General features: G+C 45.3%; 1 protein-coding gene across 5 annotated transcripts in view; it reads left to right on the forward strand.

Annotated features, from left to right (window-relative positions):
• AOPEP (aminopeptidase O (putative)) overlaps positions 1–18,681 on the forward strand; it is a 670,220-nt gene that overhangs the window by 505,884 nt on the left and 145,655 nt on the right. The gene's annotated exons all lie outside the window — the stretch shown is intronic.

Below are 18,681 nucleotides of genomic sequence, written 5' to 3' on the forward strand. Positions count from 1 at the left end.
TGGTTTCATTTAAAAGTACAGCTCGTTCCACAAAAAATGAGCCCTCACATGACCATATTGACTGAAAAATAAAAAAGTTACGTCTCTCAGAAAAAGAATGGCAAAAAAAAAAACGGAAAGCGAAAAATCGGCCGGTCGTGAAGGGGTTAATCTTAAAAATAAATAAAAAAATGTTAAAATTATTTTTAATTGCTGTGTAGATTTGTTATTAGTCCCCCCAGGATCTTGATCCTGCAGTTAGCAGTTAGGGTACCTTCACACTTTAGCAATGCAGCAGCGATCCGACCAGCGATCTGACCTGGTCAGGATCGCTGCTGCATCGCTACATGGTCGCTGGTGAGCTGTCAAACAGGCAGATCTCACCAGCGACTAGTGACCAGCCCCCAGCCAGCAGCGACATGCAAGCGACGCTGCGCTTGCACGGAGCCGGCGTCTGGAAGCTGCGGACACTGGTAACTAAGGTAAACATCGGGTATGGTTATCCGATGTTTACCTTAGTTACCAGCTCACACCGCTTAACTTAGCGTGTGCAGGGAGCAGGAGCCGGCACTGGCAGCGTGAGAGCTGCGGAGGCTGGTAACGAAGGTAAATATCGGGTAACCACCTTGGCTACCCGATGTTTACCTTGGTTACAGCTTACCGCAGGCTGTCAGACGCCGGCTCCTGCTCCCTGCACATTCAGGATTGTTGCTCTCTCGCTGTCACACACAGCGATGTGTGCTTATCAGCGGGAGAGCAACAATAAAAAAACGAACCAGCACTGTGTGTAACGAGCAGCGATCTCACAGCAGGGGCCAGATCGCTGCTCAGTGTCACACACAGCAAGATCGCTAATGAGGTCACAAAAAACGTGACTCAGCAGCGATCTCAGTAGCGATCTCGCTGTGTGTGAAGTACCCCTAACTGGATTGTTAGCAATTCAATTACACTTAACAGTCACCTAGGCTGCAGCCACTGTCCTGAATGAGCAGCCATATACTTTACAATAAGTATAAACCAGATCTAGGCAAAGTTTGGCCCACAGGCCACATCTGGACATCTGACTGTTCCAGTGTGGCCATGGACCGAGACTTCCAAAGGACTGAAAACAGAGACACACAGGCCGCAAAATGTCCTGCCCCCACCACCCTCCCTATTTGTCCTGATATCATCGCTATCTGCAATGGCTCCTTCCTCCACCAATCAGCGCATGCGCTGGAGACTGCTGGAACTGGGGGAATGGCAGTGATATGAGCATGTGCTGTTTTATTTTATATATATATATATATATATATATATATATATATATATATATATATATATATATATATATAAATAAATAAAACCGCACATGCTCATATCACTGCCATTCCCCCAGTTCCAGCAGTCTCCAGTGCATGCGCTGACTGGTGCCTATATAATATATATATATAGGCATTTTGATTGACAGCTTGCTTTCCAGTGTATATGTGCACAGCAAGCTGTCAATCAATGTGCAGGGAGTGATTAAACTTACAATACGGTGAGTGTTGACTGTAATGGCTCCTCCGTGCAAACCTATATGACTGAAAGCAAGTGGCTCCAGGGACCATAAAAGTGAATTTTCTGCCAGTACCTGTATCTTCAGTAGGGAGGCCAGACAGAATTTCAGTGCTATTTAGTTGCTAGTTGATTCTGTGTCTGCAGGTAAATAGTGTTTTTGTGCACAAGTTCCATTTAAGTAATTTTTTTTATTGAATAATTTTAGTTTTTTTTAGTAAGATTTGCTGGTTCAAAATGATTATGGATGGTGCTCGATGGAGAGCAAAATGCAGCAACTCTCTACAGGGAATTTCTTTTTGTAACAATGTTTACTACAATTTGCGGCTTCTCTTTAACAAAATTTAATGTACCATAGAGAAACACATGAAGCATCTTATTTAAGGGCTCAGTATATCAAAGTGGTTTTATGTAAGTGTTCCAGCTCCCAGTTGGGTCCACAATACTTTCCAAAAACACTGACGCCACAGTTAAGTACACGAAGTTCTGTACTTAGTGCAATAAAACAGAAGCAGGACTAATAAAACTTTACACCTGCACTCTAGCTGTATTTTCTTTCTTAACATTACGCAACTCATTATTTCCATTATTTCAATATTTTTCTTTGCTCTTTTACACAAGTTTTCACATATGGGATCTACACATTTTGCAGACTGCCCCAAAACCTGCCAAATTAGCAATATTGTCCCGAGCTTCAACATTTGGATTTTAAGACGTTCTCAAGAACTATGAAAATGTACAAAGTTAACCTCTTCATAATAGGCTACAAATGATCTGGATGAATTTAGTTTGAATATTTGGTATCTAATCTCAGGCAGATTACTGTCATGTGCTGTCATCTTGCTATGTCTATGATGGATCAGACTGGATCAGAGCCAAATTGTCTATCCATGTGTTTTAGACACTGATCCTGTCACTTAAGGTTACGACTGCGTGGCAGGATTGCTTCACGTTTGATCAGCAGAATGTAGTATTTCAAGTAAAGAACCCCTGCAGGCCTTGCTCTAGTATTGTACATACTCATACATTATGCATGATACATGTACAAACATTGCTGAAGAATCATGAGTTGTTGTACTGATGTTATACAACAAAAAGTGACAGAGAACTGAACAAGCTGTGAAAAATGGGGGAAGATTATCTAAAACCCGTGAGATCTAAAATACATAACTGTTATTGAAAGCAGAAAAGAAGTGATGAACGTCAGGATGCAATAAAGGTGAAAATGAATCGATAATGGCTTTTTAGCGGAACTATTTTTCACCATGTCTACACAAATATAACTTGACAGCAAAAAGCACAAGGTTGTGCTCTACAATTAAAATTAACTCACAAACACATTATCTGTAATATAAATTATGAATTAAAAAAAAATGGAAAATGTTCATCATTGATTGTCAATACAGAAGGATAAAACCGAAATCTGAAATCCTTCACTTTCCCCTTTTCTCTCATTTGAAACATACAGTGTCTACAAGTAGTATTCAATCCCCTGCAGATTTAGCAGGTTTACACATTCGGAATGAACTTGGCATTGTGACTAGAGATGAGCGAACCGGTCCCGGTTCGGCTCAAGGTCGGTTCGCCGAACGGAGGCCCCATTCGAGTTCGGTTCGTCGAACGTTCGACGAACCGAACTCGAACCGCATAGGAAACAATGGCAGGCAATCACAAACACATAAAAACACCTAGAAAACACCCTCAAAGGTGTCCAAAAGGTGACAAACAACTCACAACACAACACAAACACATGGGAAAGTGACAAGGACATATACTCATGCGAAAACAAAAGAGCAGGACAAGGAAAAAGAGGAGACACAGATATAGGCATGGCACGCCCTTCTAAAATCATGTAAAACACCGCAAGGTGACTCCAAGCGGAGTCTCCCTTTTTTCCAAAAATTGGGCCACACAGACACTCACCCCTTCAGTGGCAGCACTTGTGCCCCAGTTGTACACTTCACAGCTAGATTTGCATCAAGCACATTCAAAAATACGCCATAATTAACCGTCCCCAGGATGACACCGGGGTAGGTAGCAAAGTCTTTCCTGATCCCAGCTCTGTTCATCTTGGCTCCTTTTAAAAAACACAGCAAGCAAGGGTTACTCCAAGCGGAGTCTCCCTTTTTTCCAAAAATTGGGCCCCACACACACCCACCCCTTCAGTGGCAGCAGTTGTGCCCCAGTTGTACACTTCACAGCTAGATTTGCATCAAGCACATTCAAAAATACGCCATAATTAACCGTCCCCAGGATGACACCGGGGTAGGTAGCAAAGTCTTTCCTGATCCCAGCTCTGTTCATCTTGGCTCCTTTTAAAAAACACAGCAAGCAAGGGTTACTCCAAGCGGAGTCTCCCTTTTTTCCAAAAATTGGGCCCCACACACACACCCACCCCTTCAGTGGCAGCAGTTGTGCCCCAGTTGTACACTTCACAGCTAGATTTGCATCAAGCACATTCAAAAATACGCCATAATTAACCGTCCCCAGGATGACACCGGGGTAGGTAGCAAAGTCTTTCCTGATCCCAGCTCTGTTCATCTTGGCTCCTTTTAAAAAACACAGCAAGCAAGGGTTACTCCAAGCGGAGTCTCCCTTTTTTCCAAAAATTGGGCCCCACACACACCCACCCCTTCAGTGGCAGCAGTTGTGCCCCAGTTGTACACTTCACAGCTAGATTTGCATCAAGCACATTCAAAAATACGCCATAATTAACCGTCCCCAGGATGACACCGGGGTAGGTAGCAAAGTCTTTCCTGATCCCAGCTCTGTTCATCTTGGCTCCTTTTAAAAAACACAGCAAGCAAGGGTTACTCCAAGCGGAGTCTCCCTTTTTTCCAAAAATTGGGCCCCACACACACCCACCCCTTCAGTGGCAGCAGTTGTGCCCCAGTTGTACACTTCACAGCTAGATTTGCATCAAGCACATTCAAAAATACGCCATAATTAACCGTCCCCAGGATGACACCGGGGTAGGTAGCAAAGTCTTTCCTGATCCCAGCTCTGTTCATCTTGGCTCCTTTTAAAAAACACAGCAAGCAAGGGTTACTCCAAGCGGAGTCTCCCTTTTTTCCAAAAATTGGGCCCCACACACACCCACCCCTTCAGTGGCAGCAGTTGTGCCCCAGTTGTACACTTCACAGCTAGATTTGCATCAAGCACATTCAAAAATACGCCATAATTAACCGTCCCCAGGATGACACCGGGGTAGGTAGCAAAGTCTTTCCTGATCCCAGCTCTGTTCATCTTGGCTCCTTTTAAAAAACACAGGAAGCAAGGGTTACTCCAAGCGGAGTCTCCCTTTTTTCCAAAAATTGGGTCCCACACACACCCACCCCTTCAGTGGCAGCAGTTGTGCCCCAGTTGTACACTTCACAGCTAGATTTGCATCAAGCACATTCAAAAATACGCCATAATTAACCGTCCCCAGGATGACACCGGGGTAGGTAGCAAAGTCTTTCCTGATCCCAGCTCTGTTCATCTTGGCTCCTTTTAAAAAACACAGCAAGCAAGGGTTACTCCAAGCGGAGTCTCCCTTTTTTCCAAAAATTGGGCCCCACACACACCCACCCCTTCAGTGGCAGCAGTTGTGCCCCAGTTGTACACTTCACAGCTAGATTTGCATCAAGCACATTCAAAAATACGCCATAATTAACCGTCCCCAGGATGACACCGGGGTAGGTAGCAAAGTCTTTCCTGATCCCAGCTCTGTTCATCTTGGCTCCTTTTAAAAAACACAGGAAGCAAGGGTTACTCCAAGCGGAGTCTCCCTTTTTTCCAAAAATTGGGTCCCACACACACCCACCCCTTCAGTGGCAGCAGTTGTGCCCCAGTTGTACACTTCACAGCTAGATTTGCATCAAGCACATTCAAAAATACGCCATAATTAACCGTCCCCAGAATGACACCGGGGTAGGTAGATAAAGTCTTTGCTGAACCATGACTTGTTCATCTTGGATCATTTTTAAAAACAATGTAAGCAAGGGTTACTCCAAGCGGAGTCTAACTTTTTTCCAAAAATTGGGCCCCACACACACCCACCCCTTCAGTGGCAGCACTTGTGCCCCAGTTGTACACTTCACAGCTAGATTTGCATCAAGCACATTCAAAAATACGCCATAATTATCCATCCCCAGGATGACCTCGGGGTAGGTAGCAAAGTCTTTCCTGATCCCAGCTCTGTTCATCTAGGATCATTTTTAAAAACAATGTAAGCAAGGGTTACTCCAAGCGGAGTCTCCCTTTTTTCAAAAAATTGGGCCCCACACACACCCACCCCTTCAGTGGCAGCACTTGTGCCCCAGTTGTACACTTCACAGCTAGATTTGCATCAAGCACATTCAAAAATACGCCATAATTAACCGTCCCCAGGATGACCCCGAGTTAGGTAGCAAAGTCTTTCCTGATCCCAGCTCTGTTCATCTAGGATCATTTTTAAAAACAATGTAAGCAAGGGTTACTCCAAGCGGAGTCTCCCTTTTTTCAAAAAATTGGGCCCCACACACACCCACCCCTTTCAGTGGCAGCACTTGTGCCCTAGTTGCAAACAGGATGTTTTGATTTGCATCAAGCACATTCCAAATCCACAAGCATTTACTCTCCCCAGGATGACACAGGGGTAGTAAATTCCTTCTGGATCCATGACTTTTTCATTTTGATGAACGTCTGTCTGTCCACATTGTCACTGGACAGACGCGTGCGCTTATCTGTCAGCACACACCCAGCAGCACTGAAGACTCGTTCAGAGACAACGCTGGCAGCTGGACACGACAAAATCTCCAAGGCGTAACTGGATAGCTCTGGCCATTTTTCTAGATTTGAAGCCCAAAATGAGCAAGGCTCCATTTGCAAAGTCATGGCATCGATGTTCATTTGGAGATACTCCTGTATCATCCTCTCCAGCCGTTGACTATGTGTCAGACTTGTTGTCTCTGGTGGCCTTGCAAAGGAGGGTCTAAAAAAAATTATGAAAAGATTCCATAAAATTGCTGTTACCAGCACCAGATACGGTCCTACTGGTACGGGTAGACTGTTGAAGATGACGAGACCGTCCCATGTTTGTCAAGTTACAACTGGGAGAATCACTCCCTGCACCTGCACGGTTGTTTGGTGGAAAAGCCGAGCTAAGATCGAGTAACAGCTTCTGCTGATACTCCTGCATACGTGCGTCCCTTTCTATGGCTAGAATTATGTCACAAAATTTGGACTTGTACCGGGGATCTAATAGTGTGGCAATCCAGTAGTCATCATCACTTCTAATTTTGACAATACGAGGGTCATGTTGGAGGTAGTGCAACAAGAAGGCACTCATGTGTCTTGCGCAGCCATGCGGACCAAGTCCACGCTGTGTTTGTGGCATAGAGGTGCTAACCGTTCTTTCTTCCTCTGACATCTCCCCCCAACCTCTTTCAACTGAAATTTGACCAAGGTCTCCCTCATCCGCTGAGTCTTCCATGTCCATGGACAGTTCGTCCTCCATTTCTTCATGTTCTCCTGCACCTTCCTCAACATTTAGCCTGCTACCATGCGCCCTTGTTGATCCCTGTCCCCCATGGTCCCATGCCTGCCGCGTTGGTGATGATGAACGTCTGGACCTTGGTGGTGTTGTTGTCCCTTGCGCATATGAATCCTCCTGTAGTTCCTCCCCTTCCTGTTGTCCCACCCCCTGACTCCGAATAGTGTTTAGCGTGTGCTCCAGCATGTAAATGACTGGAATTGTCATGCTGATAATGGCATTGTCAGCGCTAAACATATTCGTCGCCATGTCGAAACTGTGCAGAAGGGTGCATAGGTCCTTGATCTGAGACCACTCCATCAGGATGATCTGCCCCACCTCTGCATCTCGTTGGCCCAGGCTTTACGTCATGACGTATTGCACCAGGGCTCGGCGGTGCTGCCACAGTCGCTGTAACATGTGGAGACTTGAATTCCAGCGTGTCGCCACATCGCATTTCAGGCGATGAACCGGCAGGCCGAAAGACTTCTGGAGCGATGCAAGTCGCTCAGCTGCGGCGCTTTAACGGCGGAAGTGAGCAGACAGTTTTCGTGCCCTGTTCAGAAGGCCATCTAAGCCGGGATAGTGTGTTAAAAATTGCTGGACAACAAGGTTCAACACGTGAGCCATACAAGGCACGTGTGTCACCTTGCCCAGGCGAAGGGCTGCACCCAGGTTTGCAGCATTGTCGCACACGGCCTTACCAGGCTGCAGATTGAGCGGAGACAACCATTTATTAAACTCGGACCTCAGAGCTGACCACAACTCCTCAGCTGTGTGACTCTTATTCCCAAGACATGTCAAGCTAAAGACCGCCTGATGCCGTTGCGCTCTGCTGCCAGCATAGTAATGAGGCGTGCGTGATTCCTTCTGCGCAGTGAGAACGCTGGTGGCCTGACCAGGCAGGCTTGGGGCGGAGGTGGAGGACCCAGATGAGGTGGAGGAGGCAGAAGCAGTGGCGGAACTTGGACAGACAGAGGATTGACACACAAGTCGTGGGGACGGCAAGACTTGTGCAGCAGACCCTTCAACATCTATCACCATAGTTACCCAGTGCCCAGTCAGCGACATGTAACGTCCCTGTCCATGCTTACTGGTCCAAGTATCGGTGGTGAAATGCACCCGTTCACACACAGTTTCTCAAGGAAGCGGTGATGTTGTGTGCGACATGCTGGTGTAGCGCGGGCACACCTTTCTTAGAGAAGTAGTGGCGACTAGGCATCTGGTACTGGGGCACAGCGACAGACATAAGGTCTCTAAAATCCTGTGTGTCCACTAGGCGGAAAGGCAGCATTTCGGTAGCCAAGAGCTTACAGAGGGATAGAGTCAACCTCTTAGCTTTGTCATGGGTCGCAGGAAGTGGCCTTTTATTTGACCACATCTGAGGGACAGAGATCTGGCTGCTGTGTGTAGACGGTGTTGAGTAGGGTGTCCCTGGAAAAATGCAGGTTTGTGAGGAAAGTGCAGGCGGAGACATGATGTTGCCTTCATCCAACGTTGGGGCTATCGATGTCTGAGAGAGCTGTACACACTCACTTGTTTCCCCTTCCAAACCAACTGACGACCTACCAAGCAAAGTGCCTGTTGCGGTTACAGTGGTGGAAGTTGTGAGTGGAAAAACAGGTGTGACAGCTGCCCCCACAGTCCTAGAAGATGAAGAGCGCGCGGATGCACTGGAAGGGGCAGGTGGTGGATGGTTCGCTCCGCTAGGCCGCATTGCAGCAAGGTGAGCTTCCCACCGGGACATATGATATTTATTCATGTGACGATTCATGGAAGAAGTTGTCAAACTGCTGAGGTTTTGACCTCTACTAATAGAACCATGACAAATTTTACAGATCACATAATTTGGGCGATCTTTTGCTATGTCAAAAAAGGACCAGGCTAGGCAAGGCTTAGAGGGCATGCAACCTGTTGATCCACCCCGACTAGTGCTCAGAGGCAGAGTGGTGGCTGAGGATGCAGTTGTAGACGTGCTACCAGTACTCCGACTCTGTCCAGGAAGGCGCAAGGTAACTTCGTCATCAGTTGCATCCTCCTCCACCACCTCTGTTGACCTCCTCGAGTGCCTGACTGTGGGTTGACAGTAGGTGGGATCTAGAACGTCATCGTCAATTGTTGTGTTTGCACTCCCCTCCCCCTCAGACCGAGCCTCTTCTTGCCCTGACCGAATATTTAAGTTGTCATCCCAATCGGGTATCTGCGTCTCATCTTCATCAGTATGTTCCTCATTGTCTATAACCCACAGGTGTTACAGTTTGGTGACAAAGGGTCAACATTATGCTCAGAAACTTGGTCCTCACGGCCTGAATCAGAGTCACAAAGGTTCTGGGCATCACTGCAGACCATTTCATGTTCTGTACTCACTGTAGCTTGGGAGCAGACCTCTGATTCCCAGGCTATAGTGTGACTGAACAGCTCTGCAGACTCAGCCATCTCAGTTCCACCATACTGTGCAGGGCTGATGGAGATACTTCAGAGCAGGGAGAAAGCAAGTTTGATTGGGATGACAACTCAGAGGACTGCTGTTTTTTGGATGCGTGTACTTGAAGTGGCTGAGAGGGCACTTGTTGGACCACTTGAGATCCATTCAAGCATTTTCCTTTTTTGGCCATCATCTACCTTTGTTCCTGTTGTTCGTGTCCGTAAAAAAGGGAGCACATCGGATTGTCCACGGTAAGTAGTAGACATCTTACTTTTGCTGGTAGATGGTCTATCTTCAGCAGATGATAATGGAGCTTTGCACACCTTCCCCACGGACAAAACCTTATATTCCTTTTCCACCACGCCTCTTCCCCTTTCCACCAGCATCTGTCATTTTGCCACTCATGTTGATTGCGACAAGATTGTGCACTGAAAATGTGGTAGTAAAAATTGAGAGGTGGTGTAGATTGCAGCGGTGGTCTAGCTTTATTAACAGCAGAATAATAAAGAATAAATATCCCTGACAATGCAACTACGGCCCTTAAACTGGCAGCATAAATTGCTAGTATAATGGATTAGTAACTATGAGTTGGAGTGTGCAATGCAGGCAGACGTACTGCAAATGACTTTGCACTAGTGGGACTAGACAAAAGTCCAATAGCCACGTTTAGGATGCCACTAGGTACACTGAGTGTTTGCTAGTATAATGGCTTAGTTATAATGAGTTGGAGTGTGCAATGCAGGCAGACGTGCTGCAAATGTCTTTGCACTAGTGGGACTAGACACAAGTCCAATAGCCACGTTTAGGATGCCACTAGGTACACTGAGTGTTTGCTAGTATAATGGCTTAGTTACAATGAGTTGGAGTGTGCAATGCAGGCAGACGTGCTGCAATCATCTTTGCACTAGTGTGACTAGACAAAAGTCCAATAGCCACGTTTAGGATGCCACTAGGTACACTGAGTGTTTGCTAGTATAATAGCTTAGTTATAATGAGTTGGAGTGTGCAATGCAGGCAGACGTACTGCAAATATCTTTGCACTAGTGTGACTAGACAAAAGTCCAATAGCCACGTTTAGGATGCCACTAGGTACACTGAGTGTTTGCTAGTATAATGGCTTAGTTATAATGAGTTGGAGTGTGCAATGCAGGCAGACGTGCTGCAAATGTCTTTGCACTAGTGGGACTAGACAAAAGTCCAATAGCCACGTTTAGGATGCCACTAGGTACACTGAGTGTTTGCTAGTATAATGGCTTAGATATAATGAGTTGGAGTGTGCAATGCAGGCAGACGTGCTGCAAATGTCTTTGCACTAGTGGGACTAGACAAAAGTCCAATAGCCACGTTTAGGATGCCACTAGGTACACTGAGTGTTTGCTAGTATAATGGCTTAGCTATAATGAGTTGGAGTGTGCAATGCAGGCAGACGTGCTGCAAATGTCTTTGCACTAGTGGGACTAGACACAAGTCCAATAGCCACGTTTAGGATGCCACTAGGTACACTGAGTGTTTGCTAGTATAATGGCTTAGTTATAATGAGTTGGAGTGTGCAATGCAGGCAGACGTGCTGCAAATGTCTTTGCACTAGTGGGACTAGACAAAAGTCCAATAGCCACGTTTAGGATGCCACTAGGTACACTGACTGTTTGCTAATATAATGGCTTAGATATAATGAGTTGGAGTGTGCAATGCAGGCAGACGTGCTGCAAATATCTTTGCACTAGTGGGACTAGACAAAAGTCCAATAGCCACGTTTAGGATGCCACTAGGTACACTGAGTGTTTGCTAGTATAATGGCTTAGTTATAATGAGTTGGAGTGTGCAGAGGACAGGAGGGTACAGTGCCAGGGTTGTGGGGCTCTGGGTAGAGGAAAGGAAGCCTGCCTTTCTATTCCCTCCTAATGGGGAAATGCAGCGACGAAATCCCTGACCTTAGCTACACAGACGCTGTCTCTGTTTTCAGGACCTGTCACCTATGGCTCTGACCCTGCCGGTACGAGCCCATAAAAGGACTTATAGAAAGTGCTATCCCTAAGCTGTCCAGCGCTGTGTATGGAGCGCATACAGCAGTATCGGCGAACAAACAAAGGACAAAGGACGGAGCTGCGCCAGTGATGTCTGACACCAAGGACGCAGAAGGCAGATAATGGCGTGCTGGAGGAAAATGTCCGGTTTTATAATGCAGGGACATGTGACATGGACATCCTATCACACATGCCGTTGCTTCTCTGGCTAAAAGTCCACTTAGCTGTGTGTGTGTCTGGGATTGGCTGACATGCTGGCCCGCCCCACAAGACGCGCGCGCTTAGGGAAGGAAGACAAGGAAAAAAAAAAAAAAATGGCGATCGCCATTATACAAACAGCAGTGATCTGAAGGCGCTGTTCACGCACACTATTCTAGTTCGATCTAGAACAGGCCCCAAAATCACTCGAGCCTAGAACTGGAGAACCTCGAACCTAGAACCGCGCTCAACTCTAATTGTGACATTTGGACTGTAGATCATCCTGGAAGTGTGAAATGCACTGCAGCAAAAAAGAATGTTTTTTCTTTTTTTCTTTTTTTTTTAAATTGTGAAAAGTTTATTCAGAGGGTCATTTATTATTCAACCCCTCAAACCATAAGTATTCTGTTTGGTTCCCCTAAAGTATTAAGAAGTATTTCAGGCACAAAGAACAATGAGCTTCACATGTTTGGATTAATTATCTCTTTTTCCAGCCTTTTCTGACTAATTAAGACCCTCCCCAAACTTGTCACTGAGGTCACCCGCGGCCACCTCTGTATCTATGTAGCGGGTAACCTCAGTGACAGCTCAGCTGATCGCGCGGCTGTCTTCAGTTGCTGTGTGGTGGTGACAGGAGCGGCTGTGTCTGCTGCAGCTCCAGTCACCTCCATGCAGCAGCGCTGGAAGCGATGCTGGAGCATCCTGGATTACGCCGGACATGGAGGGCTTTTTGGGGCTGATTAAAGTGGTTAACCAGGGTATATGTTTGTGTTTTTTATTTTTAATAAAGGATTTTTCAGTTGTGTGTTTATTTACTGTCACTTACAGTTTAATCATGGAAGGTATCTCGGGGAGACGCCTGACATGATTAATCTAGGATTTAGTGGCAGCTATCGGCTGCCAATAACTCCTTATTACCCCGATTTGCCAACGCACCAGGGCAAATCGGGAAGAGCCGGGTACAGTCCCAGAACTGTCGCATATAATGTATGCGGCAATTCTGGGCGGCTGTTGGCTGATATTGTTAGGCTGGGGGGCTCCCCATAACGTGGAGCTCCCCATCCTGAGAATACCAGCCTTCAGCCGTATGGCTTTATCTGGCTGGTTTTAAAATTGGGGGGGACAGCACGTCGTTTTTTTTAATTATTTAATTATTTATTTCACTACACAGTATAGACACGCCCACCGGCTGCTGTGATTGGGTGCAGTGTGACACCTGTCACTCAGCGTGGGGGCGTGTCTCACTGTAACCAATCATAGGCGCCGGTGGGCGGGGAAAGCAGGGAATACGAGATTGTTTAATGGGCGGCCGGCTTTTTCAAAACAGTAAAAGCCGCCGGAGCAGTGTGAATGCCGTGAAGCGCCGGGGATCGGTGAGTATGAGAGAGGGGGATAGCCTGACATGGACAGAGAGTGAGGGACAGAGATAGTGACCGACTGACAGAGATTAGTGAATGACAGACATTGTGAGGCGCTTCAGAACGCAGCTTTTCAGCTGCGCTCTGAAGCGGACCTTTTTTAAGCTGCGGTGCAGAGCGCACACCTGCGCACATAGCATCAGACACCAAAATCATATGAGGGATGTCACACGTTACAATTGACTAGATTCGTGCAACAAAACGCTCAATTCTAGACAAAGATACGATGTGTTTGCGATCAACGGTTTTGCGTTCAATCCTGATCGCACATAGATGTCACACGCAGATACCTCACAAACGATGCCGGATGTGCGTCACTTACAACTTGACCCCAACGACGGATTGTGAGATATATTGAAGCGTGTGTAGCGGGCTTAACTTATTTGCATCTTATCAAACCTGCTAAATCTGCAGGGGGTTGAATACTACTTGTAGGCACTGTATGTATACAGTAAATTTAAGGTCCTAGTGATCATGCTGACACTTTAGTTATGCCAACATAATCCTCTGCAATCAGATCTAACAATTACTATAAGGCCGAATCACCTTGATAGGAAAAACCTTTTGTCAATTTCAGCAACATGATAGATGGGGTCTAATGGTGAGCAATGCCTACTGTTCATCCATAGGGCACACATGCATAATGTCTCAAGGTTATACTGTATATGTATTGGAGACAGCCCATCTAAAGTACAAATAAATGTTTTCATTCCTAACACATTTATTGGGATTTTTTGAGACTTTAGGTTTATTCCCAACAAGATATTAAGCTCTGAGCTTCAACAGTTTGGATGCCAAGAGATCCCAAGAAAGGGGCTCTGGAACCCTCATATTGGGGCTTTTGAACCTTGAGAAAAGGGCACTGTAGCCCCTTGAATGGAGCCAGGTGCACATACTCAGCCTCTACTCTCCATTCATTGTTAATTTGACTGTAGGCAATAGCTGATTAAATGGCTTGGCTTTCTCAGGCAGTCACATCAACATTGAATGGGGAAGACATTGAGAACCTGCACAACATTTAAGACAGGAGTAAAAGCCCTGTTTTTGGGGTTCCAGTGCCCTATTCTCAGGATCACTGGGACTTCCAAAAATCCGTAAGTTATTGCCTATCCTGTGGATAGGGGTAACTTGTTTTTTTGTTTTTTTGTTTTTTTTTGTTTTGGGTGACATTAGCAAAAAAAGTTCTCCCTACTACCATATCTGTTTCATCATGTACTCTAAATTTAGCTTCCATGACTAGCAATTACTAGTGACCCAGTACCCTGGAAAGCCATGAAAAGTGCTGGTTATGTCTATCTCATTGTTGTGTTATTTTAGATTGCTGGCTCGTCAGTTTAAAGTGCATAATTTGAAGGGGGAAGGGGTTGGAACAGTGTGTCATCATAGTTTGCCTCCATGGACTCTAATGTAATTGGGCCTGTAGTAGAATTATTTGTCCTGCATTTAGTGGGGGGGCTAGGCATTTTTTTTCCCTGTCTGCAGGGGGATTCTCTAATACACAATCCTGTAGACAGGGCCACAGACTGGGCATTTGAAAACTTCATACTTTGAACTTCATGTAGAAAATATCTAAGCGAGGTATCAAAAGTACTTCTGCCCATCCAAGGGGCTGATCCCAGGAGAGGAACAACAATTAGCCACATGTTTGGTTAGTAAGGACGTTGGTGCTGTGACATGAAGGATGAGGATCTGTTGCTGTAGCCAGGTCCTGATGGCAATGAATGTACTATGGGGATTGAAGCTGGATACATGTGCTATGGTCGTGATATACGTCATCTGGATTTGAGGAACTATATGTTGTTGCCTGCTGGAGCTGATACATGCGCTATCGTCATGATATCCATCTTTTAAAGAAGCATAAGGACTATGATTGCTGTAAGACCGTGTATAGAAGAAAGAAACATTTTTGCATTGTTAACCTGCCTAGGTGAAAAATACAACTCACAACCTCAGCTCTTCACAAGATGACTAGCATATCATTGTCAGTAAGTTAGCAGTTCGAAGCAAGAAGACTATATAGTGTTGTTGCACAGGACCTTTCTGCTGTATGTAAAGCATAAGTTGTCCCAGCCCATTCTAACACTTTTTAAAGAGTGCTTCAAATGAGTAGGGTCTTCATTAGAGCTCTGCTATCTATAAGAGCTGTGCTGGATGTATCTGCCTTATGACGGTTGTCAGTATTATACCTATTTATGTCCAAATTGTCTCTCCAGTAAAGGAGACAAACTCTAGCACAGCGCCACCTATTGGAAGTAGCGATCCTAAAAGTCACAAGTGGATTTTCGACAATCCTTTGCAATATGACTCAGGATATATAAGCCAGATCAGAATCCCAATTTGGGATTCATATTGCATATTGCAAAGGATTGTCGAAAATCCACTTGTGACTTTTAGGATCGCTACTTCCAATAGGTGGCGCTGTGCTAGAGTTTGTCTCCTTTACTGGAGAGACAATTTGAATATTTCCCAGAGGGGCATTGCAGCTATAAGTCCCCTTACCTGGCAGCCAGACTGGCTTGCAAAGTCTCCTTAAGGAGAATAGTGTTCCCCCGTGGAATTTTAGGGGCATTGCAGCTATAAGTCCCCTTACCTGGCAGCCAGACTGGCTTGCAAAGTCTCCTTAAGGAGAATAGTATTCCCCCGTGGTCCCCACATAGCTTTCTCATGAGCCAGATCAGACACCCCCATACTTTGCACTGACGAGGGGCAAGCACCCCGAAACACCGTGTGCAAATTGGGATTCTGATCTGGCTTATATATCCTGAGTCATATTGCAAAGGATTGTCGAAAATCCACTTGTGACTTTTAGGATCGCTACTTCCAATAGGTGGCGCTGTGCTAGAGTTTGTCTCCTTTACTGGAGAGACAATTTGAATATTTCCCAGAGGGGCATTGCAGCTATAAGTCCCCTTACCTGGCAGCCAGACTGGCTTGCAAAGTCTCCTTAAGGAGAATAGTGTTCCCCCGTGGAATTTTAGGGGCATTGCAGCTATAAGTCCCCTTACCTGGCAGCCAGACTGGCTTGCAAAGTCTCCTTAAGGAGAATAGTATTCCCCCGTGGTCCCCACCTATTTATGTGGCATCCCAACCCCCATTACAATCAGCTGGCTCTCTGTCCTTATTCTCCGCAGATGCACTCGCTATGTCATTTATTGTAATCTGCTTACTGTCTTTTAGAAGCTCTTTGATGAAATGATACGTGCATCAATTCAGTCTTGGAGTCTTGTCTTTGCAGCTTATTTACCATATACAGAGGAAATCATGGAATATCAAAGTAACAAATCGCCTATGATTAACATGAGTTTTGTAGTTGGCAAAAGTAAAATCTAGAATCAGAATCTTCATGATATATACTAATTTGGATACTTACACCTATTTTCCTTCATTTTTCCTATGTGCAGTATAGTAAAGAAATCTGCTTCTACCTGGAAACTAGACAGCAAGTCAACTAACTGCTGCCGACAGATTTGTTTTTGTAAGTGGATATTTATTAGAGGTGTGGGTTTTTTATAAGTCCAATTGCTGAAGGACGTGATTTGCACTAAATTTTCAAAGGGCCACTCAATATATGATAAATTTAGTGTATCTTTATATACAGTGCCTACAAGTAGTATTCAACCCCCTGCAGATTTAGCAGGTTTACACATTCGGAATGAACTTGGCATTGTGACATTTGGACTGTAGATCAGCCTGGAAGTGTGAAATGCACTGCAGCAAAAAAGAATGTTATTTATTTATTTGGTTTTTTTTTTAAATTGTGAAAAGTTTATTCAGAGGGTCATTTATTATTCAACCCCTCAAACCACCAGAATTCTGTTTGGTTCCCCTAAAGTATTAAGAAGTATTTCAGGCACAAAGAACAATGAGCTTCACATGTTTGGATTAATTATCTCTTTTTCCAGCCTTTTCTGACTAATTAAGACCCTCCCCAAACTTGTGAACAGCTCTCATACTTGGTCAACATGGGAAAGACAAAGGAGCATTCCAAGGCCATCAGAGACAAGATCGTGGAGGGTCACAAGGCTGGCAAGGGGTACAAAACCCTTTTCAAGGAGTTGGGCCTACCTGTCTCCAATGTTGGGAGCATCATCCGGAAGTGGAAGGCTTATGGAACTACTGTTAGCCTTCCACGGCCTGGACAGCCTTTGAAAGTTTCCACCCGTGCCAAGGCCAGGCTTGTCCGAAGTGTCAAGGCTAACCCAAGGACAACAAGGAAGGAGCTCCGGGAAGATCTCATGGCAGTGGGGACATTGGTTTCAGTCAATACCATAAGTAACGTACTCCACCGCAATGGTCTCCGTTCCAGACGACCCCGTAAGGTACCTTTACTTTCAAAGCGTCATGTCAAGGCTCGTCTACAGTTTGCTCATGATCACTAGGAGGACTCTGAGAAAGACTGGTTCAAGGTTCTCTGGTCTGATGAGACCAAGATCGAGATCTTTGGTGCCAACCACACACGTGACGTTTGGAGACTGGATGGCACTGCATACGACCCCAAGAATACCATCCCTACAGTCAAGCATGGTGGTTGCAGCATCATGCTGTGGGGCTGTTTCTCAGCCAAGGGGCCTGGCCATCTGGTCCGCATCCATGGGAAGATGGATAGCACGGCCTACCTGGAGATTTTGGCCAAGAACCTCCGCTCCTCCATCAAGGATCTTAAGATGGGTCGTCATTTCATCTTCCAACAAGACAACGACCCAAAGCACACAGCCAAGAAAACCAAGGCCTGGTTCAAGAGGGAAAAAAATCAAGGTGTTGCAGTGGCCTAGTCAGTCTCCTGACCTTAACCCAATTGAAAACTTGTGGAAGGAGCTCAAGATTAAAGTCCACATGAGACACCCAAAGAACTTAGATAACTTGGAGAAGATCTGCATGGAGGAGTGGGCCAAAATAACTCCAGAGACCTGTGCCGGCCTGATCAGGTCTTATAAAAGACGATTATTAGCTGTAATTGCAAACAAGGGTTATTCCACAAAATATTAAACCTAGGGGTTGAATAATAATTGACCCACACTTTTATGTTGAAAATTTATTAAAATTTAACTGAGCAACATAACTTGTTGGTTTGTAAGATTTATGCATCTGTTAATAAATCCTGCTCTTGTTTGAAGTTTGCAGGCTCTAACTTATTTGCATCTTATCAAACCTGCTAAATCTGCAGGGGGTTGAATACTACCTGTAGGCACTGTGTATATATATATATATATATATATATATATATATATATATATATATATTCACACTCAGTACAGACCAAAAGTTTTGACACACCTTCTCATCTCTATAACAACTGTAAAGAGGAGACTTTGTGCAGCAGGCCTTCATGGTAAAATAGCTGCTAGGAAACCACTGCTAAGGACAGGCAACAAGCAGAAGAGACTTGTTTGGGCTAAAGAACACAAGCAATGGACATTAGACCAGTGGAAATCTGTGCTTTGGTCTGATGAGTCCAAATTTGAGATCTTTGGATCCAACCACCATGTCTTTGCAGAAAAGGTGAATGGATGGACTCTACTGCCTGGTTCCCACCGTGAAGCATGGAGGAGGAGGTGTGATGATGTGGGGGTGCTTTGCTGGTAACACTGTTGGGGATTTATTCAA

The sequence above is a fragment of the Anomaloglossus baeobatrachus genome, chromosome 1, assembly GCF_048569485.1.
Source record: "Anomaloglossus baeobatrachus isolate aAnoBae1 chromosome 1, aAnoBae1.hap1, whole genome shotgun sequence".
NCBI classification, from domain to species: domain Eukaryota; kingdom Metazoa; phylum Chordata; class Amphibia; order Anura; family Aromobatidae; genus Anomaloglossus; species Anomaloglossus baeobatrachus.